Raw genomic sequence first — 27,807 nt, 5'->3', positions numbered from 1 at the left:
ATGACTTAAAATACTGCCTCTGTCTGTTCTTTCCTCTGCGGCTCTGCACCCGCCAACGCTCTATTCTGCATCCCTTCTGCTACGCTGCCCTGAGGCCCTGCTCCACCTGTGGGGAGCCGAACCATCTATAGCTGCCCTGACACAGGCCTCAGAGGACTGCCGCAGCGCTGGTGATCCTCACCAGACACCACGGGTGGCATCACAAACAATTTCCCCTTTCCCATACACCTTCCCCTCATTTCCTTGCTTTTAAGAGTGACCCCAGGGTACGGGCCCGTGAGCCGGCCACCGCGACATCCCCCAAAACTAACAGCAAGGCCTGGGCGCCGAGTAGTCGTCCCCATCCCCTGGGCGCGTCAGGGGTGCTTGAGTGTGAATGCACCACAAAAGGGGAAGCCTCAGAATGTGTCATATGGACAACTCCTATGGCTTGTGGAGGTAAATATTCTGGATGGAAGGGGTCTACATGTTGATTGCAACAGTCTGTTGTTCTGTTAGGTCTGGCATAAGGAGCTCCGAGCACAATTAGTGCCAGTAACATGGCAGCAAGCAGCAGCGCCCTTGGCCCTTGGTGCATAGAAACCCATGTTGCAGAATGCTGTAATGTTTTCCAGGTTCTGCTTGTACAGTAAGTGCTGGGTGTGTCACAAGGTGGCATGGGATTGCAGATATAGATCTAGAGTTCCGGACCATACATTTGGGGTCTGGAGGATGTGCCGCAGAAGGAAGAGAGTAGCTCTATCTCCTGATGAAGAGAAGATGGAACATGAATAGGAGCATTGGAAACGATTATTACACAGACTGGGAGAGTGCAAGATAAGATGAATGAAAAACGCAAAACAGGAAAGAGAGATTATAATATTGGCCAAGCCTGCTGATTTTCCAGGCACCGGACAACCATCTAAGGCTCTGTTCACATGTCTGCTCAGATATTCTGATTGTCTGTTCTGCTTTAGTAATATAAAAATGGAATACACACACAAGCAGCACACGGACCAAAAATACGAACAATGCCTGGTACTAGAAACCATAGAAAAATCTATACCTATGAAATTGCAAACGGACATCAGCCTTCTCCAAAAGGAGACCTCTTTATTCAGGGTTCATTGTCATGCAGTAGTAAATAGCAACTTAGCACAAGACTAGCTTTCAGTCCGAAAAACGTAAGTTCATATGCTCTGCTTTTTTCCTATTTTTTTAATGGAGTAAGCTCTACAATAAACATGTTTTTATTTAACTGAACATTTTTCTTGCCTGGCACTGAATGAAACCCGTTTCCCCTTCCCCCTCCATTCTTCATGATAGAAAAAGACTTGTGATAAGCCAAAAATCTGCAGGATTGTAGGTGAAACAGCTGTTTCAGTGCAAAATCAGAAGAATCTTTATAGGAAAAAATGCATAGAATGCTGTGTACTTTTTTTTTACAGTTGGAGCCTATTAGCGATGTATTTGAATGTGTTCATATACAGTGAGATATGTTGCAGCCTTTTGTTGGAGATATGTTTTAGAAGATCCTCTTGACATATACCTTTGATAGAAGGATCTTACCGTGATGTGAACAAAGCCTTGCCAACATTTCTGTCACAAATGAATTAATTATTTAAATGCTGAAACTATGTCACAGCTGATACTGTCACAAAGGAAGTTTCAGACATAATCAGGTCATCAGACTTTATAGCAGCTTAACGTTCTGTAATCTTACATCTCAATAATCCAATTGATCAAGTCGGACATTGTTGTACTTTTGTGGAGCTTTATGAAATTAGATTGGAAAAAAAAACAGCAGAGTAGCTATAGGAAAAAAGGGCTGCAGATGTTCCCCCAGTACTAATGGCTGAGGAGGCCCAAAATGTTTATTTGTCACATATTGAGGACTTAGATGTTTAGATATTAAAAAGGCTATGAACATGATTTTGAATAAGGGACAACGAGGGACATAAGCAGGACTCCTTAATTCGAAGAAACACTGAAAATCCTAGGTTAAACAGGATTTAAACTTTTTTTAATGCCTCAGACTAATATAAAGTATTAAAATAAATGATGCTTAAAGGGAATTTGTCAGTAGGATCAACCATCCTAAGCCATATACACTATATGGCCATGGAGCTCATAGGAAGCTGAATAAAGAGACACTTTGAAATCTGCGATCCGATGTCTTATCCCAGAAAAATTCACATTTTTCTCAATATGTAAATCACATGTTAAGACACCCCCTGAAAAAGTGGCATGAAACGCGTGTCAGGGTAAGGGGACACAGGACCAGTCCATAACACATCCCCTGTGATTTGCTCTGTTGTACTTATTCAGGCAACCATGTCTTTAACTCCGGCTGTACTCCTCTATTTAAATGCATGCGAATGACAGCACGGTGGCTCAGTGGTTAGCACTGCAGCTTTGCAGCGCTGGAGTCCTGGGTTCAAATCTCACCAAGAACAACATCTGCAAGGAGTTTGTATGTTCTCCCCGTGTTTGCGTGGGTTTCCTCCAGGTTCTCCGGTTTCCTCCCACACTCCAAAGACATCCTGATGGGGAATGTAGATTGTGAGCCCCAATGGGGACAGCGATGATTAGGTATGTAAAGCACTGCAGAATATGTTAGCGCTATATAAAAATAAAGATTATTATTATTGACAGCTATGGAATGAATAAGATATACCAGCTTATTTCTAATATGTTACCATTAGTATAGTTTTGATAGGTGATATGTGTTTATGTTCTGTGCCCCTACATATTGAGGTATACATTTTATTATGAATTGTTTTTAACTAGTTACTCATTAAAATAGTATGTTTTATTATTAAATATGGTGATCACTTTATATATCTAGCCAGTAAATACCGGGGTTGGGATATATGTTGTTATGCTTCTGATGGGGTGACCCTTTTGACCTGTCGGTTATAATACTTTGGACCCCCTTTTTTTATTTATAATTTTTGTTTTAGGTTAAAAAAAAAAACCCTAAATCAGCTACATCAAATTGTGGGGTGTGAACCTGGCATTAAGGTGTCTAGGGATGCAAATATTTTCAAGGGGTAACATGTCTCATTCATTGGTGTGGAAAGTAGCTTAGTTTGCTGTGCAGGTTCAGCCATGTGTATTGGACGCTTCACAGGAAGACCTGACTGTTTACTGGAGGATCACAGCGGGATGCTGCCACATTGGAGAACTTTTCATAGGATGCCAATTAACCTACCAGTATGTGTTTGATCTGTGAAGGAGAGCCAGGGCATAGAGACAAAGTTTATGTGAACACATGGACTATTTCCTCAGTCTAAAAATAAACTACAGGCCATCACCACAATTAATTTAGAATTACATTGCGCTCAATAATATGCAAGGAACAAAGCCCAAAATGGCACTTCTCAAAGGGTTAAAGAAGTGTAGTGAATTTGCCTTAGGTTGTGTAGACGGAGCCCAGTCTGTCTGCTGGAAATCAGCCAACAATCGCTCTCTCATTTACATTCCCTTCCTATACCACCTTCCATTGTTCCTGAGCCTCAGGCTGCTTTCCTTCCTTGACAGGGAGAACCCTTGCCAGACTGGCTCGGCTTTTAAATTATGTATCAAGCTTCTTCAGAGTACAGAAGGGGAGTTGTGCCATACTGGACCCCCGGCAGGATTCCCTGAAAATGGAAGACTTTCTGAACATGCAAGATTGTGAGCAGATAAAATAATAAAATACTCAGATATGGCAGCACTCCTGCCGGAATCTGACAACATGAGACATTGAATGTCGGATGAGAAAAGATTGGGCCATTGGGAGTCAACTCACTGCAGGACTTGTGGCAGCCCAATGTGTGGTGGGGGGATAATAGCGTACACAGATGGATCAGGGATCCCGTCAATGAACCAATAGCATATTTTAATTTATTAAAGGGTTATTCCCATCATCATAAATTGATATTGTTGGATAGTGCTTGTAAATACAAGTAGTTTTGCAAATTACTGTTTCTTAAAACTTTCAACCATTCTTAAAAGGGCATGTGCGGTCCAAACGGATAAGTCTGCAATCACTGTGTGTATGCGATATACATACTCCCGGCCAGAGCCCGTCCAGTGGACTTAGTCTTGCGTCATACACTTGTATGGAACGAGGTCGCTCCCTATAGTCAGCCACTGGACAACCACCTCACTAGTCAGGGCGTAGCCTCACTCAATACAACTGTATGGAGCAAAGCTGCACCCCCTGGACGGGCTCTGGCCAGGAGTATGTATAATGCATACATACTCTCCGGTCGCAGCTCAGAAACCAGTGAATCTCCGCAGCGCACGCACAAAGTGACTGCAGAATTATCGATTTGGATCGGACAACCCCTTTAAAACATTCTCATTTTCTAATTACAGCCCGTTGCTTTAGAGACCGACCGCCACTACTAGACAGCAGTTCTTGTGCAGCGTGTACAAGGGCTTTTCTCTTGAGCTTGTAAACACTGTTTTGAAGCTAGCCACGTTCATTGGAGTGCACTGTTAGAGTGCTCCTTATCTTGGCCAGTTTCAGCGCAGTGCTTACAAGCTAGACAGCAGAGGTGGTCAGTCTCCTAGGCAATGAGTTACAAAGAAAAGTGTTAATATCTCAATAGGTGCAAATTTTAAGAAGCAGCGAATTACAAAACTGCTTATTTTTACAAGCACTATTCGACAATACCCATCCATGAAGATGGGAATAACCCTTTAAACTTTAGGTTCCTTAAAGGTTTTCTCCAAAAGTAATGAAAAGAAAAAAAAAAGATTTTTGAGCACAAGGCATACAAATAACAAACTTTCCAAAATACTTTTTTTTGTTACTTCCCTCCCCAGTCCTTGTGCCTAAAATGAAAACACCTAAGATGACTTGGGTGGGCAATCATTGTGACACAGGACACCTGAGGGAGATGTTACTGACAGAAGGGGACCAGAGAAGGATCAGTAAGGAGATTTTTTAGGGACGTAGGAAATGTTTCTTTTTTCAAACGGCAATAGTTAAAAAGCATTATATCCGTGTAAATGAGTAAAGAAATTCTTATTGATAATAAGTGAGCATGTAATTGAATTTATATTCTCCAATCTATTAACACATTGATGTTTTAATGATTTAAACGTCTAAAATTTGTCTTTGTAAAAAAGAATTATCATTTCTGAATGTCTTGTGGTTAATATATTCTATTTCCCATGGTAAATAATATAATCATTACTTTGGAAGATATTTGGCTACATTGAGCCATTATTATTCATTACTTTCAGCCTACATCTTCTATTGTACAACTGCAGGATTTATCCAGATCATTCCTTGCCAAGGTAGTGTTTAGCTACCAATTAAAAGCCTTGTTTTCCCACTTGGGAATCCGTGACAACAGGGCCGGCGTCAGCACCCGGCGCACCCGGGCAAGTGCCGGGGCCCTGAGCAGGCAGAGGGGCCCACTGGCGGTCGCGCACCCCGCTGGGCTATGGAAGGAGGAGAGCGGTGTCAGCGCCCGCCCTTCCCCCCCGCTTGCTCAGGGCCCCGGCAGCCGGATACTTACCTCTCCCCGTGCCTCCGCAGATCCGCTGTCTTCCTGGTCTGCGCTCCCTGTGACGTCTTTCCACCGGGCACTCCCCTGAGCCGTCACAGGGAGCGCAGAGCAGGAAGACGCCGGCAACGCTGGAGTCCGGACCCGAGCAGCGGGCAGCAGGTAGCAGGTGAGAAGGAGGGAGGTGAGTATTTGATTTTTTTTTTTTTTAATGTATGGAGGCATGGGGCATAATATGAGGGGGGGGTGACATCCTACATGGGGCATAATATGGGGGGTGACATCTTGCATGGGGCATTATAAAGAGTGGGGGGTGACATCCTACATGGGGCATTATAAAGAGGGGGGGGTGAAATCCTGCATGGGGCCTTATAAAGAGGGGGGGTACATCCTGCATGGGGCATTATAAAGAGGAGGGGTGACAGCCTGCATAGTGCATTATGTGGGGGGAACAGCCTGCATGGAGCATCATAAGGGGGGGGGGACAGCCTGTATGGGGCATTATGTGGGGGGTAACAGCCTGCATGCAGCATTATATGGGGGCCAGTATCCTGTATGGAGCGTTATAAGGGGACCAGTATCCTGTATGGAGCGTTATATGGAGACCAGTATCCTGTATGGAGCGTTATATGGGGGCCAGTATCCTGTATGGAGCTTTATAAGGTGACCAGTATCCTGTATGGAGCGTTATATGGGGGCCAGTATCCTGTATGGAGCGTTATATGGGGGCCAGTATTCTATATGGAGCCTTATTTGGGGGTCAGTATTCTGTATGGAGCCTTATATGGAGGCCAGTATTCAGTATGGAGCCTTATATGGAGGCCAAGTATTCCATATGGGGCCTTATATGGGGGCCAGTATTCCGTATGGGGCCTTATATGGGGGCCAGTATTCCGTATGGGGCCTTATATGGGGGCCAATATTCCGTATGGGGCCTTATATGGGGGGCAGTATTCCGTATGGGGCCTTATATGGGGGCAAGTATTCTGTGTGGAGCGATTCGCTGGTTTCTGAGCTATTGTGGAATTTACAATAGATATCACTCATGTAATGTAAGAAGTGAAATCTTTGGCATTGTACTATATTTCTCTGCGGTATCTGTGCATCATGAATTGTGGTATGTATTAAAGGGGCCCACTGGGACTCTTTCGCCCGGGGCCCAGAAAAAACAGGAGCCGGCCCTGCGTGACAACTATACAGGAAACTATTCAGGAAACAGTGCAACCCTGGCTGAATTCTGCTTCGATCTCCCTTTTTTAACCCCTTCACGCCGTGGCCCTTTTCCGTTTTTGCGCTTTCGTTGTTTGCTCCTCCTCTTCCCAGAGCCATAACTTCTTTATTTTTCCGTCAATATGGCCGTGGAAGGGCTTGTTTTTTTGTGGGACGAGTTGTACTTTAGAATGACACCATTGGTTTTACCATATCATGTACTGGAAAACGGGAAAAAAATTCCAAGTGCGGTTAAATTGTAAAAAAAAGTGCAATTCCACAGTTGTTTTTTTTGGTTTTCTTTTACCATGTTCACTAAATGCTAAAACTGACCTGCCATTATGATTCTCCAGGTCATTACGAGTTCGGAGATACCAACATGTATAGGTTCTTTTTTATTTAGGTGGTGAAAAAAAAAATCCAAAGGTTTTTTTTTTTTTAAATGTCGCCATTTTCCAAGACCCGTAGTGTCTCCATTTTTTCCTGATCTGGGGCCAGGTAAGGGTTTATTTTTTACACTTTGAGCCGACTCTTTTATTGATATCATTTTGGGTAGATACGATATTTTGATCGCCCGTTATTGCATTTTATTGCAATGTTGCGGCGACCCAAAAAAAAGTAATTCTGGCATTTTGATTTTTTTTCTCGCTACGTCATTTACCGATTGGATTAATTCTTTTTTATATATTGATTGACTGGGTGATTCTGAACAAGGCGATACCAAATATGTATATATTTTAATTTTTTTATATTTTTATTTTGAAGGAGGTGAAAGGGGGTGATTTAAACGTTTATATTTTTTATGTTTTTTTTATATTTTTAAAAACATTTTTTTTTTACTTTTCACATGCTTCAATAGTCTCCATGGGAGAGTAGAAGCTGCGATCGTCTGACCACCTGTGCTGTAGCCCTGCTGTGTGTAGGAAAAATGTTTACATGCTATGAGCGCTGGGCGGCGCTCATAGCATCCCGGCAATGACAACCGCAGGGGTCTACTGTAGACCTCGGGTTGTCATGCCAAACTATCAGCAACCCGCAGTCAGGTGACTTCGGCGCCGAAGGGCGGAATTAGTGACGCGCTTCTGGCGCGGCTATGTTAAATGCCGCAGTCAGACATTGATTACATCCACGGCTGTTTGGGGCACATGACGTCATCAGCTGTCATGTGCCGGGAAAGATACAGGCTCAGTGCTGGAGCCCGCATCAAAGGGGAAGGCATGCCATGCGCCGAACATGTACGGCGCATGACGTGAAAGGGTTAATATAAAAATGCCCTAAAAAACCACAAACATCTTTCATGGATCTTTTTGGAGCACTCTTCTGCATCCTCCAATACTAGTGCACGTGAAACAATACGTTCAGTAGTAGAGAAGAGGTTTAAAAAGAGGACTTGTCACTGATTTAAAAGGTGCCAGATTTTGCTCATACTTTATTCCTGTTGCTCCCCCAAATATTCAGGTTTATTTTTCTTAGTTTGTTTCTTTTTACATTTTCAGAGGAAAACAAGAGAATAGTCAGAGGAGCAGCCGGAATAAACTAAGAGCAAAAACTGGCCACTTTTGACCCGTTGACGGGTCATCTTTAAATTGACCTTGCACTCGGGATAGGTATACAGCAATATCTACTTTGCTTACCTCCACAATGAACTGTGCTAAGTGTGCAGGTGTAGTTCAATTGGGAGAAAAAAATAAGTAATTGCCATAGAAGTCTCTTCTAAAGAAACAGGGAGCCAGGGTTAGTAAAAATTCTTGAGAACTACTGTACATTGTTTTTTTTTCTGTTTGCTACTTGCTATTCATATTGAACAAATGATTTTAAAAAGACCCCATGATTCCCACTCAAGCCAAATAATAATTGCCATTGTGCACTAATTGTCTAAAAATATGAAAATATTATTTTGCACCTTTTTTACAACTAACGCTACATCTACACATTTGTGTGACACGTTCTAGCGCTGTCCATTTTTTTCTCTGACAGCACACTGCCCCATAGAGTTCCATTGATCCGTATACACAACAGTTACAAAAACGGATCCGCATCTCTGGTCCAGGAGACTCTGGGAATATCGTATTCCCATCCATTATGCGATGAGATTCTGCCATTAATATCTATGTGGATCTGTAAAAAAACAGATGAAACACGGAAGACATACTTTGTAATTCAGTTTTCCATCCGAGTTTGATCCGTTTTTAACTGATCCATTGCTAAGAGTCAAAGGATAAAAAAAAATCAGCCAACAGTCTACCTGCGTAAGTGAAATAAAGGCATGAGGAAAAAAACAATGCAACTAGGATGACACCCTGAGAAGAATCTGCCCTATACACTGAAGTCAGCCCTGTAGACACAGTATGGCTGTATATTCGTTAGTCATCAGTAATCCAATGATCAACCAAACCAGTGAGATAATCACACCTTGTCAAATTTAGTAAATCAGACATATGTTTGACGTCTCACAGGATGGCAAAATAAGATTCTGTAAGTCTAACTTCAGCCAAGAGCCACTTAATCCACTTGTAAGACTGGAACACTTGGAAGAAACCCAACAAAGCCATTCATTCTGCTTTGTTCACCTTCATTAATAAACTTCCACTAATACTCCGGGTATGCATGATTAAGACAGAGATCTTCCCAGTAATGTCCCCACAATACAAAAATTCCCTCCACAAATCCATCCATCAATGCCCCAATGACTATAGTACAGGACCAGCCACAGTCCTCCATTACAGGACAGCGCCCCAAAACATTCATAGCCAATGTATTGGTCCATGCTCTTGTGTGGCTCTATTAACAGAAAGTGACAACTAACCTATTGGATGTCACTGCCTCCCTTCTCTGCAGAAAGCTGAATGTGAAGACTTAATTTTCCAGCAAGAACTTTCATTGAACGTTTTTGATGGCTTACAATGCCACCATGGAGGAGAATTGTCTTCTCTGTAAGAAGTCCATGAGCAGCTACAGATATAGTAAGTATATTGGACAGGAGGAGACTTTTTGAAGGCTTCTTGACTTTAAAGACTGGGACATTCATCTTCTAAAAGGGGGTCTGCAATAAAGAGTTGTCGTTTTAAAAGAACTTCCTAATTTTCTGCTGTGAAAATGGTCTACCAGGCACAACTTTGTAATACTTTGTAACACTCTGGAAGTAAAAGGATTAGATCACGTTATAATGTTGCCTAAGCAACCCAAGCTGCCAAGCTGTCCACCTGAAGCTTGCTGCTGGGTACCAAATGGCATTTAGCCAGGCATTATTTAGCGGTCCTAAAGAAACAGAACAAATAGTACTGTACACCCACCAGGCTTCTAACCACTTCTCATGTAAGCCTAATTGCCACTGCAGTTTGTCTCTTGCTTACATCTTTATAGCAGATGATCGGTGCAACGCAGGGAGGCTTATTTTTCACAAAACTCTAACCATTTCTGCTTTGTAGCTTTGTGTGCTGTTTTATGCTGCAAATTGGATTGAGAAAATCTGTAACTTTATAATAATCTGAAAATCAGTAATCCCATCAATACTACACATGACAAAATATTTATACGTGAATATTATTATTTTTAAATTAGTGTAATATTTTGTTTCAAAAAGAAAAAATGCTCTCAGAAGTTCAGACAGTGAATATTTACCAAGAATTCCTAGGAATACTAGACTTGATATCTATGAGAATTAAACAAGAAACAATTCTCTAATTAAGGAAATTGAATAGTGCATGAGGACATAGAAATACTGTTGTCCTGAAAATACATCAGCAGATTACAGGCTTCAGATTCCTAGTAGTTTATATTCTGTCATAAAGCAGCCTATTATGTGTGGATCACGACACTCCGAGTAAATAGTTCATTAGTATGGTCCTACCCCTTATAGTAGATCTGAAGAACTCATCTCTTTAGTTTAATAGAGGTGTACTTATTAGCAGTCCAATATGCTTGTTTATTTGTACCTACAATGTTTCGGTCAATAACTTAGACCTTCGTCAGATACAGGGATTGCTTTTAGAGGAGGAAGGCCCTCCACCACTGTGGAGATTAACAAAGAATTTGGATTTCTACTATTTTTCCTTCCGTAGTGTCAGAATCCACTTGTTGTTTCGATAGGATCAGTAATTCTGAAGTAGAATTAAGGTCCAATTCAGATGTTCACTTTTCACATACTCATTAATGTCTTTGGTGTGCCCACAAGAAAAATCAAGGAGACACGTTGAAGCGTTCCTGAGTAATTACCTCATAAAGTGACAGTGGTCAGAATTGAAAAAATTGACCTGGTCAGGAAGGTGAAAACAGGCTTGGGGGGTGAAGGGGTTAAAGGGGTTACCCACTAGTAGGCCAATCACTGTCTCCTCCTTTGGGCAAATCGAACATCAAGAGGAAGTTAGAGAGCAGCCGCAGCCCGGACTTCCTCTTGATATTCGATTTGTCTGAAGGTGGGGCCAGTGACTACAGCGATGATTGGGCGCAGGGCTCATGTGTCATATCAACTACACAAGAGCCCTAGGACCGCGGGTGCAAACACCGCTGGAACGGCGCCAGCACAGGAGGTGAGTATAAGTGTTTTTAATTTATCGGGGTCAATCATGGGGAATGAGAAGGGGTTGTCATAATAGTGGACGACTCCTTTAAACAGACAGCCTGGCTGACAGAATAAGGACAATGACGACTGAGAAACACTTTTGGATTAATTGATTTTGTATTATTTTGGCCACTAATGTGAAATGTTGATAGAAGCAATTGAAATTACATATATTTGTAGACCTTATTACTAGCTCTCCCTTATGCAGCAATATTTACCATTTCCAAGTGTTCACCAATGCTGTGGACATTGAAAAGATTTTATAATGTTAAACCAGGGACTGACCTATGATTGCCTCTAGCCAGGAACAAATGTATTGATTGCCTATTCCGTCATCACTTCTAATTGTGGCAGTGTGGCTTCCATTTGACCTTGATTACAATCAGCACCATTACAACATCCTTAATGCAAATTATTAATGGGATATGCTATATATTCTATCCTAAATATTTTATTGGTATTACATGAACAGTAATATATTTGCATTTCCCATAAAAATAAAGATATATTAGTCCACCTTGTATGAGGTCTTCTAATATCTGTTCTGCGTCATTATTGTGTAACAGACATTCGATTCCAACCTACCAGAAATGGAAACAATTGCAGCTCCCATATAGGTAGTTGCCACTTTGCGCTGATTGTGAATACTCTACCATAATAGGATTATGCTAATCACACTCTGATCAGACTCCGCTCAGAGTGCCATCAGAGTGTGATCCGATTTTCTCCATTCTGTCAGACCAAGTGCAGTCCGATTTTCTCCCCGGAGTCATTGACTTGCATGGTCGAGTGCGATCCAAATATCGGATACAAATTGTGCATGCTGCAATTTTTACTGCGGAGAAACTCAGTCCGAGGAAAAAAATCAGACATGTGCACGACCCCATAAAATAACATTGGTCTGTGTGCGATCCGATGTTTTGTCGGTTCACACTCAGACAAAAAATGTCTCTGATTGGTTGAAAAGTGTGCCGATCTCTTTCTATCATACTCAGACACACAGCTGCTTTTAATGTGTAACTACTGAGAAGTGCGGTAGGATTCTTTACCTCATTATATCTTTGTGAAAGTCTAATATTTTTACTGATTAAAGTTTTTCTGCTTCAAGTAATAAAAGTCTATGTGTTTAGAACTTTAAGATTTAAGTCAGTTATCTTCTCACGTAATTTACCTGACAAACCTGAACTCTGAATAAGATATTGAAAAATTAAGTAATTCTTAATTCTCAACGCTGCTGATATCAAGGGGGTATAATCTGGCATGAGGGGGTATGAAATGACCTAGGCCAATTTATACCCCGGGGTATAATCAAGCCTAGGCGGCTTTAACCCCTGGTATAGTCTGGACTCGGGGTGTACTATGGCCTGTTACACTGGCCCTGACTGACAGCGGGCCCTAATGCAGAGCCAGTGTCAGTCAGTGCTGGGGGTACGGTTACAGTCGCCGCTCTCTATACACAAAGTGGTGATTGAAACAGTATCGGCGCCACCCCTGTGACTGAACGCCGAACGCTGCCGGGGGAAATAAAGTTAATTTCCTCCTGATAGCAGGGCTCTCAGTGCCGGCGCAGCACGGTGTCAGAACGCTATTAACCTGCAGATTAACCCCATATCTGCAGGTTAATACCATTATTTTACATGACAAATTCCCTTTAAAGTGCAAATTTGAAAGCCAGGTGGGGACTGTGGAAATCTGGGTGCCAACTTCTACAAGCACTGTAATGGCTGCCTTTATTGTGGGTCACCTTGCATCACCCTCTTCCAAGCTTCTCTTGCACCACAGTAAGGACTTTTCTATAAATGATCCGCGACACATTTTCTACAAATGGCACCAGGCAGCTAACACCAACGACACCGGATACTATATATTGATTCATTTATGTTATATACATGTGCATCTAAATATAACTCTCCGGCTTCCAACCACATATCAGTATCCAGGCTTCTCCAGCATGACAACACTGATCAGCATTGCAGTGATCACCGCACAAAGACACAAACAGACTCCTGTGAATCTGCAGAAAAGGCGTTTGGCGTTGCCATGGCAGCACGCTTCTCTCTCCGCTGACATTTCATCATGTCATTCTACTCATGATGCACTTCATTAAAAAGGCAAAACAGGAAAGTCAGGAGGAGACGGTTTATTTTTCTGTGTTTTAATGTGCGTAATTGCACCAAGTACAAGATCAGATCACATACATTCTTCTGTGGAGGAGAATAATTATATCATACACAGCAATGAAGCTATCATGGATAGGAAGAAGAGAAAAGCTGCATATTCAGAGTCTCATATATATATATATATATTGTGACAGGGTCACTGGTGTTATATGCGAGTGGAGGTATGTGTCACTACGGCTGCTAGCCTGTGTAAACTGAACCTACAGCTTTTCCCCAGCATGTTATATGTTGGAGGGGTTAATCACCATTTTGATGGGAGTGGTTTTGTGTGAATGACATAGAGATCGGGTGGGAAGTCATTCACCCTACCTCCCCTCAGGGTGTGGCTGAGCAAGGTTAAATGTTCAGACACTATTTTTTTTCTCTAGTCTGGTCTGGAGAGTGAAGTCTCCAGGCTGTGTGTCGTGAAGCCAGAGAGCAACACTGAAGGACTGCTGTTTGGTGGGACTTCACTGTGCTACCCAGAGCAGGCAAAGCCTCGCTCGCTTATGGACTCTGTTATACTTTTTGTTTTGTTTCCCGTTAACCCGGAGAGAACTTGTTTATTTTTTGTGGAATGCTGCTGGAGTCTATGCCATATAATAAACCAGCAGGGAGTTAACCCGAGACGTGTGTCCTGTGTCTGCCTCTGTGAGAGCCGAGTCCGCCCCTCATCTCAATATCGTTGGGTGCAACCGATATTAATAAAATGTGTATTGGAGGGCTTAAATCTTTCACTTGTGTTTTTCTTAGCCATTCTCAGACAGTTTATGACCACATCAAAGTTGAATGTACAAGGAAACAAAGAGCCTGTAAAAGCCAAAAGGTACAAAATGTTTAATGAAACCCAAATAGAAAAAAAATGTTTGTTATCCTAAAATACATGAATTCAAGTAAAGAAAAAGAACCTCTCCCATACAATGATTTGTCTTAAAGCCTTCATTGAACTCAATGTTGCCCCATAGGAGCATCATTCACACCAAGAAAGTTTATCCGCAGCCTGCAGTCAGGCGCCCATTGATTGAGTCCAGGATGCTGTAAATTACCACATTCAGGCTGCAGTTGGCAGAATATTGGCAGATACCTACATTTTGGAATTTTTGGTAGGAAAATATATTAGGTAATAGCTTTATTAGCAGTTTCTTTCTTACATTGCCATTTTCTATATTATTATTTTCATTTCTGTAATAGATATTTAGCAGATAACTTATAGAATTAAATATTTTAGAATTGTTTGTGCACATAACACCAATTAATTAGATAAAAATGTAGTGTATGTCTATAATAAGCGCTGGAAAGAGTGTGATGAATTTGGATGATAGTAGCAAAATTGATTGTAGCACATTGGAAAGCAAAATGATGATATGAGATTTTTACCATGGCTGTATAAATCAATGTGGCCAAGTCCTCTCATCGTTCACAGCAGATTAATCCGTTTTCTGCTTGCAGTTCTATTGATCTCAATATTAATTTTGTCTACTGAACTTGAAAGGGCAATTTCAGAAAATAAAACAAGAACTAAGTAATAAGAAAACAAATCTATGCTGCTGCCGTGCCAAAACCTTGTCCTGCACTATAAATCTCTTCTGTATGGGACCAGCTAGTCTGGGAGGTCACCAAAAAAGGTAAAAAAAAACAAGTTATCCCTTATTATTCATAGATCAGGGTATAACCTGGTGACCGTTGTGGGTCTAACAACTGGTACCTTTAGTGATCCTGAGATCTGGGTTCTATAATCCCAAGAATGGCACTCCGTAGCCCTATCTGGAGTGGAGTGGAAGTATGTATGCTCCATCCTTGTCTATGGGAGTGCCGGAGAAAGACGAGATCTGATCTCGGTACGGAGGATGAGCATTTGTACCTCTGCTTCATTCAAGACTTGTTTATTTTTAGGAATAATTTACGGCCAATAGAAATAGGAACAGAAAAAACTGACTGCTACTTCCAAAACAAGAAATAGGTGTGCACAGGTGCTTACTAGGAGCAGCTACCTCCATATACAACTAACAAACAAAGCAGCACTCTGTATTATTTCTATTTTCTAGAGCAGTAACTCTATTCAAATCATGTATTTCATGTTCGCATACTTAGTGTTGCAGAGTGCTGCTTTGTTTGTTAGTTATATATGGAGGTAGCTGCTCCTAGTAAGCACCTGTTCACACCTATTTCTTGTTTTGGAAGTGCCGGTCAGTTTTTCTGCTTTTATGTTTAAGCTTTGACTGAGCACTCCACCCCTATGCCGCAGGTGGTTTTAATTACAGCAGGATCTTATTATCCCACACACAAGCAGACTTATGTCTCTTAAGAGAGGAATTCACATTGATAGGGTCCTGGTATTTTGAGAAACGCCTTAACGTGGCTACCAGATACACATGTATTGGCCAATTTATGCACTAAGATTTCTCATTTATTTCTATTTTCCAGAGCAGTAATGTTACTCAAATTTCATATATTTCATGTTTGCATACTTAGCGTTGCAGAGTGCTGCTTTGTTTGTTAGCAATAGAAATAGTAGACAGGGTTTACTGAGAAGAATTGAAGCACTTGCCATTCCTGGGATTGCCCACTAGACACTTGCAGGCTAATTTTCCTTAAGCAAACAAAGCTGACTTTCATTACAATGATAAATTCATCTGCAGCTTAACAGATCTGTTTGAACATATCTGAAAGTCCATTTAGAGGGGATGTTTTGGTTTATTACGCATAAAACAGTTCGCACTCTCTGGGGCCGATTCATCAAAGCTTTTGTGAGACAAAAGTGGAGTAATAAGTTTGAAAAGTTGTAAAATATATGTACATATGTATAATATATATATCAATTTGGATCAGCTCTTAAATGGGTGGAGCTGGGGAGGAGCTTGGTGGGGGTAGAGGCATGGCTTTGCTCCAATCAATTTCATCAGATTTGCCCGCATTTTCTGCACCTGAAATGCTACTCAAGTCAACAAATAGTGTAGCATTCCTGAGGCGCTCACCACTCACTAAAGGCACCAAATTCATTAAGTGGCGTGCACCTCTTAATCAATTCAGCGCTGTGTACTCTGTCAAGACTGGCATAGTGTGAGCCACTTAAAGTTGATTTAGACCCAGCAGAAGTCACCTGTTATCAGATTTAGCCTTCATCAGATCAAAAGTGGCCTTTTTTTGCTTTTCTTTTATGCCCATTTCTCTCCTGATATTGTGTTTTTTTTATATGGACCTTTTGATTTAGTGCTATTTTTATAGTCTTTATAAGGGGGCATGGCTCACAGGGTAATGATGCAGAGTAGTCTAAAGAAAGTCCATACAAATTAGTACTAAATAAAAAGGCATATATCTCTGGCACTGTATGGCGGCTTAAAAAAAAAAAAAGATTAAATAATCAGGGGAGCAGCGGGAAGAAAATAAGACCAAAAACTGCCACATTTGACTCTTCTTCTTCACGCATGGAAGATTTGTTTTAGAAACATCTGAAATAAGCGTCTTTTATCTGAAGGTGGGTGTTATGGCGCCAAGCATAGAGATTTCTGCATGTCTTATAGAAGGCAAAGTCACTAGCAACAGGATGCAGCAATGTAACGATCCTGTTGCATCTTGTTTTAGAGACTTTTTTTTTCTAATCTTGAAAAAAAAAAATCCTTTCAACAGATGCAAAAACCCCGGGTGAACCCAGCCTAAGTGATACGTTTGGCCACACCTGTCTGTGTATTTGAATACTCTCAATTGGAAAAGATCCAGTTCCTCTGCCCAAACATAGTCTACTTCTCTATCACATTCCTCCGTGTTCGCCAGCTTTACACACACTGTGCAGATTTGCCAACATGTTTCAGTAACATTACTGTTATATTTACAACTTATTACTTTTTTCCAGTCTCTGATCAGGATCTACAAAATACTTAGTCTTACATTATCTCAGATCTTACATTGTACCCAATAGTTTAATCAGATATCTTACACCAGAAACTGACATTAGTTGAGAGGTTGGAAATTCTTTTAATTTCAGTAAATACTTTTCAGTCTGCCCCACCAGTCTCATCCAGCTCTATACTAGGTCCGTATCTAACAAATATAACAGTATGCCATATAGGATCTATATAGGTTGTAAAATATATGTATAGGGCATCTTTTTTGGGGATAAGAATACATAGTTTTTAAATAAAGCGATTTGCTGATTATCACATGACCGATCAAATGAGAAAGTGCTGGGACCGTTTTCGCTAACATTTCACATAAGGTAGCTGCCCACACGATTTGATTGTCAGCTATCTTCCTCGACCCCCCCATGTTTATAGTGAGAGGGGGACGAGCTGCTGTCAGACACTTATGGCAGTAGCTTATTCTCACAGCACAACCAAGGATTTCAAATTTAGAACTCCATGGATCAAAATATTGAATTTTTGTAAAATTTTTGTTAATATACAATTGTATGAGCAACTAATGCTAAAGTGAATGTTAGTGAACAGTGAGTTCTGTTTATTACAGAGAAAGTAGATATTTTTCTTCTACATTTTGGCATGTGAGTATTGTCATCTATACGGTCTCTCCAATGACCAATCCTAAATACATATAGTCTTCTACGCTAACAATAATGATTTAGGCATCTTGTAAAAATGATTACACAAGCCCCATATTTAAAGTAGTTGCCCACTTTTCCGAAAACTTTCTGCTATAAGCTGCGGTAGATATAAAGAAAGCAAGCCAAGCATTACTCAACCCGCTCCCTACCCAGTCCAGTGCTGAGTCTCCACCACTGCCTCGGTATCTATTGTTTGTCTGCAGCGCTAACGTGACATCAACAGCGCTGCAAGCAGTCACTAAACTCTGCCCTTGTAGACGCCAAGAGCCACTGAGCTTAGCAACTGGCTGCAGCGTTGTTGATGTGATATCAGCACTGCAGACAAATAACAGAGACTGGGGTAGCAGTGGAGAGCTGGCGCTGGACCATGAAGGAGTAAAAAATACTCAGTTTGCTTTTACATTTTTTTACCACTGATGCAGGTTTTTGACTACACCATTGTTCACCAAAATGGGATACCCCAAGTATAGGTAATCAATTTCTGATCAGTGAAGGTCAAACACCCTCACAGATCAGCTGTTATCAGTTCCATCAAAGGACAGATGTAAGCAGCACACCTCCGTACACTGTATTGGGGCCGTTCTCAGCTAAGCTCCTATTGAGGTGAATATACCAAAAATAGTGAAAAAATATATTGATAGGTAAATAGAACAGCAAATACAAAATAACAGAAACGTAATTGATCAATTATATTGATATATAAAATTAATTCTATTAATTACATAAAATACAATTGTTGTAACCCCTTCAAGACTTTTGACATACATGTATGTCAAAAGTCATGTCCCTGCCTTTGATGCGGAATTACATCAGCCATCATGTGCCTTTAACAGCCGTGGACGGAGCTCCACCCGCAGCTGGTAAACCGTTAAATCCCGCTGTCAATTTCTGAAAGCAGCATTTAACATGCGCCGGCACGGGGACGCATCATTCCACGCTCCCATCGGCGCACCCGTGACGTGATCCACTGATGGGTTGTCATGACAGCCACTGATCTGCAGAAGACCCCTGTGCCTGTCATTACAATACTCCTGTGAACTCGTGGCTGGCATTATTATTATTATTATTATTATTATTAAATATTTATATAGCTCCATTAGGTTCCATGGTGCTTTACAAGAGTAGGGGCAGACAGGGACACGAACATGAAACATCAAACGAGGCGCACTGGTACAGTAGGGCAGGGGGTCCTATCCACGAGGGCTCACAGTCTATAGGGGGTGGGTGGGGAGACAAGAGGAAGGGGAGAGGAGAGGGTGAGATGGTGTAGCGGATGGGTCTCAGTGTGGGCTGTAGGCCTGAAGGAAGAGGTGGGTCTTTAGGTTTTTCTTGAATGTTCTCAGGGTAGGGGAGTGTCGGATGTGATGGGGGAGAGAGTTCCAGAGTATGGCGGATGCACGAGAGAAGTCTTGTAGGCAGTTGTGGGAGGAGGAAATGAGAGCGGAGAAGAGGAGAAGTTCTTGAGAGGAGTGAAGATCGCGCGGGGGGACATATCTGGAAACCAGGTCGGAGATGTAGGGAGGGGACAGGTTATGTATGGCCTTGTATGTTAGGGTTAGGGTTTTTAACCGTGATCTCAGGGCAATGGGGAGCCAGTGAAGGGCTTGGCAGAGGGGGGAGGCGGGGGTGAAACGGGGAGATAGGTGGATGAGTCGGGCAGCGGAATTGAGGATGGTGCGGAGAGGTGCGAGGGAGGAAGCGTGGAGGCCAGTGAGCAGGAGGTTGCAGTAGTCGAGACGGGAGATGATGAGGGCGTGGATAAGCATTTTTGCTGAGTCATGGTCAAGGAAAGAGCGGATTCGGGCAATGTTCCTCAGTTGGAGTCGGCAGGCGGTGGCGAGGGCTTCGATGTGGGGCTTGCAGGAGAGGGACGAGTCGAGGATTACCCCGAGGCACTTGACGTGGGAGACGGGTGAGAGGGTGCAGTCGTTGATTGTGATGGATAAGTTGTGGAGCTGGCGAGAGCGGTTGGGGGGGAAGACGATTATCTCGGTCTTGTCCATGTTGAGTTTGAGGAATCGGGCGGAGAAGAAGGATGAGATGGCGGATAGGCATTGGGGAATTTTGGATAGTAGGGCGGAAATGTCGGGGCCAGACAGGTAGAGCTGGGTGTCGTCAGCGTAGAGGTGGTATTGGAGGCCGTGGGATTCGATGAGTTCATAGGAGATTGTAATTTCTGCTATACCTAGCAAGGCTGAAGCCCTGCTATGTATAGCACAGGCGATCGGACAGTCGCAGCTTCAAGTTTCCTAGAGCTACGTGCTCACGAGCAGGTAATAGCAGCGTTTTGGAAGCAGTGTATTTATGCTGCGTCCAAAACGCTGAGTTTTAATCACGCAGTTAAATCCGCATGTGTTCATTGAACAATGTGGGCTTACCGCATCTACTGAATAACTATAGGTTTAACTGCGCAGCGGAGACCAGCGTCTCCACTGCAGATAATTGACATGCTGCGGCTCATAAACCCATGGTGCGGGTGAGCAGTGTCAAATAGAAGTAGAGTGGGCATGGGATTTCTATAAATCCATCCACTGTGCTTGTAATGTCGAATACAGCGCAGGTGAACTGCGTCCAAAACGCTGCTATTCCTGATTGTGGGCACATACCCTATGGGGACTATTAAATACAGTAAAAAGTAATAAAAAAGTTTTTAAAAATATGAAAAAAATTAAAAAAACACAAAAGTTCAAATCACCCCCCTTTTGCTCGATTGAAAATAAAACAATAAAAAATACACATATTTGGTATAGCTGTGTTCAGAAATGTCTGATCTATCAAAATATAAAATAAATTAATCAGATCGGTAAACAAAGTAACGAGAAAAAAATCAAAATGCCAGAATTACGTTTTTTTGCCAATTGCAACATTGCAATAAAATGCAATAAGAGGCAATCAAAACATAGTATCTACCCCAAAATGGTATCAATAAAAACATTATGGGTTTCGGAAAATGGCAACAAACGCAAAAACTTTTTTTCATACAAATATCGGAATTTTTTTTTCACCACTTAAATAAAAAATAAAATATACATGTTTGGTTATCTGCATACTCGTACTGATCTGGAGAATCATAATGGCAGGTCAGTTTTAGCATTTAGTGAAAAAAAAAACAATTGTGGAATTGCATTTTTCTTTTAATTTCAATGCACTTGGAATTTTCTTCCCGCTTTCCAGTACATCACATGCTAAAATTAAGGCTGCGTGCACACGAAGCATTTTCCCAGCGTTTATGCTGCGGAATTTACGCAGCATAAACGCTTGGGAAACGCTTGGTAATCCGTCCCCAATGACAAGCATTTATGCTGCGCTCAAAAATCTGCAGCATGTCCATTAATTTTGCGGACACGCAGTGTAATCGCTGCCATTGACTTGCATTGGACCGCGTGACCTCCGCATCACTGCATCTGCACAAGCGGATATCACACGGTTCAATGTGCGGATGGTACCCGGGTCTGGAGAAGACGAGACTCTCATCCAGACCTGTGAACCATAGAAACTGTAAAAAAAAGAATTTAAAATAAAAAATAAAGATTATACTTACCTTCCGATGTTCTCCCGGTGTTTTCTCCCCTCCGTCTGGTCTGCTCTATGGGTCGCGGTGTTGTGAAGGACCTGCCATGACGTCATTGAGTCAAGTGACCTGTCACATGACTCAATGTCGTCACCGCAGGTCCTTCACACCACCGCGAGCAGTGCAAGACACCGGACCCAGCAGAGAAAACACTGGGAGGACATCTGAAGGTGAGTATAATCTTTATTTTTTACCATTCTTATTCTTTTTTTTTTAACTAACTTGGTCACACTACTATAAATCCATGCCGGTTGCATGGATTGATATAGTGTGACCAAGTTGTCAAGCACTTTTCCTAGTGATGCTAAAATTGCTTGGAAAAGCGCTTGATAACCCGCATGCAGAAATGCATGCAAAGACGCTTGACAAACGCTTCTACCTGGTGGGAAAAACGCATGTAAAAACCGCATGCGTTTTTCCTGCCAGGGAGAAGCGGAAAAAATATGCAGCATTTCTGCATCGTGGGCACATAACCTAATGGTGTAAGTCAAAAGTACAACTTGTCCCGCAAAAAAATAAGCCCTCAAATGGCTATATTGAAGGGAAAAATAAAAAAGTTATGGCCGTTGGAAGAAGGGAAGGAAAAAACAAAAAAATGGAAAATTGCCCAGGGGTGAAGTGGTTAAAAGAACTGACAAAAATGGATCACATGGTAGGGAACAAGCGTCATCACCAGACGTAAGACTTTAACTATATGATTATACTAAAAAAACAGTAAATAAAAAACAGGATTTCAAGTTGATGGGAACAAGTGTAAAAAAAAACCCAGTAACCATGTGAAAGGCATTACGCCATTTACTCTGAGATCTATGTAGGGATCACTATACATAAACTTGTGCATGAACATGTATATCTTTCTAGAGATGAGAAGCAGAATGACATTTTGAAGTCTATTGCAGGGCATTTTCAGGCCTTTCATTATTCTGACCCTGCTCTTCTGAAGGTACGTGGCATTGATTGTCTTAATATCGGGATTCATGATGGCGACATTACATGCTGCCTCGCACAACAAGAATCTAAGTGGATCTGTAATTTGTAAATTCTTAAACCAAAGGGTCTCAATGAGACCCTTAGTATATACTAATTTCTCTGAATGTGGGACTGCCCTCACCTTAGGTCAATTATATGATGGCAGATGGCCTAACATTCTCCTAACATTGTGCTCCTAAGGATATTTCTAGTCTTTATTCCTAGGCCAGCTGATGTTTTTTATTAGATTTTACACTGCTCTGCATAAATGAGTACGCCCCAAGAGATTTGTCAGAAAACCTTTAGTTTAATTTCGGATTAAACATTTTCTATGTGATACTCTACAACAAAATACTTCAAACAAGATTTATTATTTTGCACACCCAAAAAAGTAATTTTCCGAGTAAATTCATTCAAGAACATGTTGCATAAATGAGTACACCCCAACAAAAGTCTTAGGAGCAAAGCTAATTCTAATTAACAAGCATTCAACCACTGGTAAGTCTAATTATTCATTAATCAGGTGTCCAGCAGACAGCTGAATATAAAAGGGCGATACTTAACAAAAAAAAAAAAACCTTCCCATTTCATGCTATCAGCAATGGCACCACATGGAAGAGAAATGTCACAAGATCTAAGAAAGAAAATAATTTCTTTACACAAGAAAGGAGAAGGCTACCAAATAGTCAGCAAAGCTTTATTGATCAGTCAGAATATTGCATCAAAAGTGATACAAAATGTAACAAAGATGTAACTGCTATTATCTCACAGAGTCGTCCAGGTCAACAGCAAAAGTTAACACCTAAACAGGAGCATTTTCTCATGAGAAAGGTTGAAGAAAATTGACATACAGTACAGACCAAAAGTTTGGACACACCTTCTCATTTACAGATTTTTCTGTATTTTCATGACTATGAAAATTGTACATTCACACTGAAGGCATCAAAACCATGAATTAACACATGTGGAATTATATACTTAACAAAAAAGTGTGAAACAACTGAAAATATGTCTTATATTCTAGGTTCTTCAAAGTAGCCACCTTTTGCTTTGATGACTGCTTTGCACACTCTTGGCATTCTCTTGATGAGCTTCAAGAGGTAGTCACCGGGAATGTTTTTCACTTCACAGGTGTGCCCTGTCCGGTTTAATAAGTGGGATTTCTTGCCTTATAAATAGGGTTGGGACCATAAGTTGTGTTGTGCAGAAGTCAGGTAGATACACAGCAGAAAGTCCAACTGAATAGACATTAAATGAGGTGTGTCCAAACTTTTGGTCTGTACTGTACAAGTTCACTGTAGTTAGCTAAAGAGGTAGAAAGCCAAACCGGGGTGAGTGTTTCCTGTGACACAATAAAGGATACACTGCAAAAGAATGGCATGCATAGGTGTCGTCCACGAAGAAAGCCTCTCCTAAACCCATGTACAATAAAGCCTGCCTACAGTTTGCCAGGGCCCATGCGGAAAACTTAGAAGACTGCTGGGACTCTATACTCTGGAGTGATGACACCATGATAAATGTTTTTGGAACTGATTGCTTCAAAATTTTATGGCGTCACAAACGTGAGGAGTGCAAAGAAAAATGCATGGTGCCTACAGTGAAACATGGTGGTGACATTGTTCTTATGTGGAGCTGCATGAGTGCTGCTGGTGTTGAGGAGCTATATTTAATTGATGGTAACATGAATTCCAGGTATGTAGAGTCGGTAAGCCAAACCTCTGACTCCGACTCCAACTCCTCCTCCTCAATTTCCATGACACAGACACCAACTCCGACTCCACGAGTCCGACTCCCTCATACATGGCTCATGTTTACGTGATAAATTTACTGTAGCAAAGATTCATCTCAGCTAAAAGGACATTTCATAACTTTCCCAAATTCTTATGAAAAATATATTCCCCACAAACTGCATTGAACTACTGTACCCAATTTATTATATATTTTAGGAGTTGAAGTCTGTCCATTTTATACCCACTCCACCAAAATGGACACCGACCCCACGACTCCGACTCCACAGCCCTGATGAATTCACAGATTTGCTGCTCTATATTGAAAGAGGAGATGCTGCCATTACTCCAACATGACAATGATCCAAATCACACATCTAAAGCTATTGTTGCATTTCTGAAGAACAGGGTGAAAGTGATTCAGTTGAGCATCATTCTCCACCTCTAAAAGATGTTGTTCATGAAGTGTGGAAAAATATACTATGTGCAATTGTTTTTGATGTGGGGTGTATTCATTTTTGCATCAACTAATTTGAGTAAAACTGAAGATTTTGTAATGAATGTTATATTATTAACCTTACTGTCATGTCATGGGTTAAAAAAAAATGTTCTATGACACTCAGTCTTAATTTTGGAAATGTTTCTTGTATTCAGTGAGTTACTGATTAAAGTCTTACTTTTCAAAGGTGTTATACTCATTTATTATGCACACTGTATATGTGGATTTTTTTCTCATAGATATAATGATACCTGGCTAATTGACATGTTTCTTTTTACACTTTTTTTTCATCATTTATAAATTTTCCCTATTTTTTCATTATTTAATTTATTACAATGCACTTTTCCCATACAAGCTTATTAGGATATTGGTCACATTTTTTTTCTTTCATTTTTCCCCATCATTTATGAATTTTAATTTGTTCTTATCCTATTCATTCCATTGTCACTTTCCTCATATCCTTATGTATTCCTCATTGTCCACATTTTTTGTCTCGAATTTGTGGATTTATAGCCCCACTATTTGTCTCCCACTTTTTAGCCCCTTGGCCCTGTGCACATGCATGCCTCCAGTCTTCTCCGCATTCTGGTGCTTTGAAAACAGCGCTACACGTGCTTATGTCATAAGTAACATAGTGAATTGGGTAATGCTGGCTGTGGCATGGTGGAGGTGAATTTGCCATGTCACATTCTACATCTGTGTCTAGATTTTCATTTTTGATTCAAATGAGAGGTCAACTATTTTATTTCCTCAATGTGATTTAAAAGTATGCCTCTTGAGGGTTGACGCCTTGCAATGATGAAAGCTCACCAAAACACCCCTCTATAGCTTTTATGTTACTTTTTTCTATATTTGTTCCCATCAACTTGAAATCATGTTTTCTACGTACTATTTGTATTGTATAATCATGTATGTTGATGTTAAAACAGTTGTATCTTATGTATGATCAATAAAGTTTCTGATTTGCAGTTGCTGTTGTTCTGTTTACCTGATGTCAATTTACTTTTTTTAAAATAGGGGGTTATTGAAGTGAATAGTAGCTGAGCAACCACTAAACAGTATAAAAGTTGGAGCTGGTGTTATCTGATCGTTGGGGGTGTTGGGACCCCACTGATCTGATACTGATGACCTATCCTATGGATGGGCCATGAATATTAAAGTAGTGATTAACCCCTTTAACCCTGTTTAGTCTGATGCTACAGTCATAGAAGCAGCCTTCTTTCCCTTTTTGCAATCCATCTAACTATTGCTTTAAACTACTGCTTCCTTTAATAGTATATTGGAGGAAACAGCAGTCTAAACCCATCTCCAGAGACCCAACTGATGTTTAAAGTAGCGTTTCCATCCTCGCATTTTCCACTACCTCCATGCAAGTGAATGCAGAGAGTCACGCATTAGCAGCCACATCTCCATATCTGGTGGCATGAGACCTGACCCATGGACTAAATAGATGCAGGACCTCCATTTTTCAGACATATATGGCATGATTGATTGATTCTTTCTATTCAGTTGTGTCCGACCCTGGGATGTTCTATAGGCCAGTTCTCGCCATACTTGCCTGTTTTCTACTACTACTTTCAATTGGTTGATGTTCATTGCCGTGTCATTCTTGAAGGCATCCAACCAATGGTCTTTGGTTTCTCCCGTTTCCTTTTACCACTGACCATTCAGAGTAGCATCTTCTTTTCTAGTGCACTTGCCCTCATCACAAGCTCAAATAGGTCAGTTTCTGTCTGGTGATCTTGCCTTTCATGGAAAAGAGTTTATATAATCAAAAACATTGTTGTTGGTGATTTTAGCTGTCCATTGGATTCGTAGAAATCTTCTCCAGCACCACAACTCAAAGGCATCAATTTTTTCTCTCTTTGCTTTTGTGAGTTTCCACATCTCAAAGATATATGTTGCAATTGGGAACACAAACGCAGTGATCAGTCTTTGTTTGATGGTGACTGAGACGTCTTAGAACTTCCATATTTGGTCCATGCTCACCATGGCTGCACGTCCCAGTGCTAATCGATGTTTGATCTTTGCTGTCAAACCGCCAATGTCATCAGTGAGGGATCCAAGAAAACGAAAATGTTGACCACTTCTATTTCTTCATTGTTGAATTTTATGAAGACTTCCTCATTGGTGGTAGTCATGATTTTGGTCTTCTTGATGTTCAAGTAAAGTCCCATCTTCTCATTTTCTTCTTTCAACTTCAGGATCAGCTTTTCAGCTCGTTCTAACTCTCTGCCAGTAGGGTTGTATCATCTGTATCTCTCAAATTGCTGATGGTTCCTCCACCTATTTTCTTCACATTACACAAATCATCTAAGTCCTCTTGATTACTTCTGCATAGAGGATGAAAAGAAAAGAAGAGAGAATGCATTCTTGTCTTGTGGCTTTTTTGATCTTGAACCATATCCTACGAATATGCTATAAATGTCTGAGACAGGAATAGTCCTTTAATACCAGCCTATCCCAGTTATCTTTACAAAGCAGACAAGCAGGGGCCAATGATGTTATTCACCTGGGTTTGCCTGCCCACTTAAAACTGCAGTACCAAAGACTAGAGGATCCAATGCTTTTCAATTGTATTGAGTTGAAATTAATGTAATTGCCAAATCTGCAAATCTGAGACATTGTTGGGTGCTTTAGAAAGATTATATTAACAGAGGATGAACAATGCTCTATAAATACAATATTGTTTTATTAGAACTGTTCTTGCAGAACCAGTTCAGGTAGAGTAAAAAGATGACACTATGATAAAACAAAGTTGTATTGAACTTTGTTTGAACATGCTGTATCTACAAAAAAGAGGTTAAAGCATAAAGACAAAAGTATCACAAAACTCAACAAATAGTTTTACTGTTATGAGTATAAATGACTGAACATAAGAGCATTAATAAAGATTTTGTTCTGGGACATCTATTGTCCGTTTTACTACATGCATATATCAAAATAAAAACAACTGAAGTAGCACAAAAGAGTATTCAATGGCAATAAAGCAAAGTTCCTGAAGGCAGCCGTTACTTACTTTATTTATCGTAATTATTTCATTGTATTAATGGCATTATTGGCACTTGATC

General features: G+C 41.0%; 1 protein-coding gene across 1 annotated transcript in view; it reads right to left on the bottom strand.

Moving 5' to 3' along the window:
* BMPR2 (bone morphogenetic protein receptor type 2) overlaps positions 1-27,807 on the bottom strand; it is a 195,050-nt gene that overhangs the window by 140,180 nt on the left and 27,063 nt on the right. The window lies entirely within an intron of this gene.

Source organism: Phyllobates terribilis, unplaced genomic scaffold (genome assembly GCF_046119375.1).
Source record: "Phyllobates terribilis strain yellow unplaced genomic scaffold, ASM4611937v1 Scaffold_9__5_contigs__length_417890890, whole genome shotgun sequence".
Classification (NCBI taxonomy): Eukaryota; Metazoa; Chordata; class Amphibia; order Anura; family Dendrobatidae; genus Phyllobates; species Phyllobates terribilis.
This window is presented reverse-complemented; position numbering and strand designations above follow the sequence as displayed.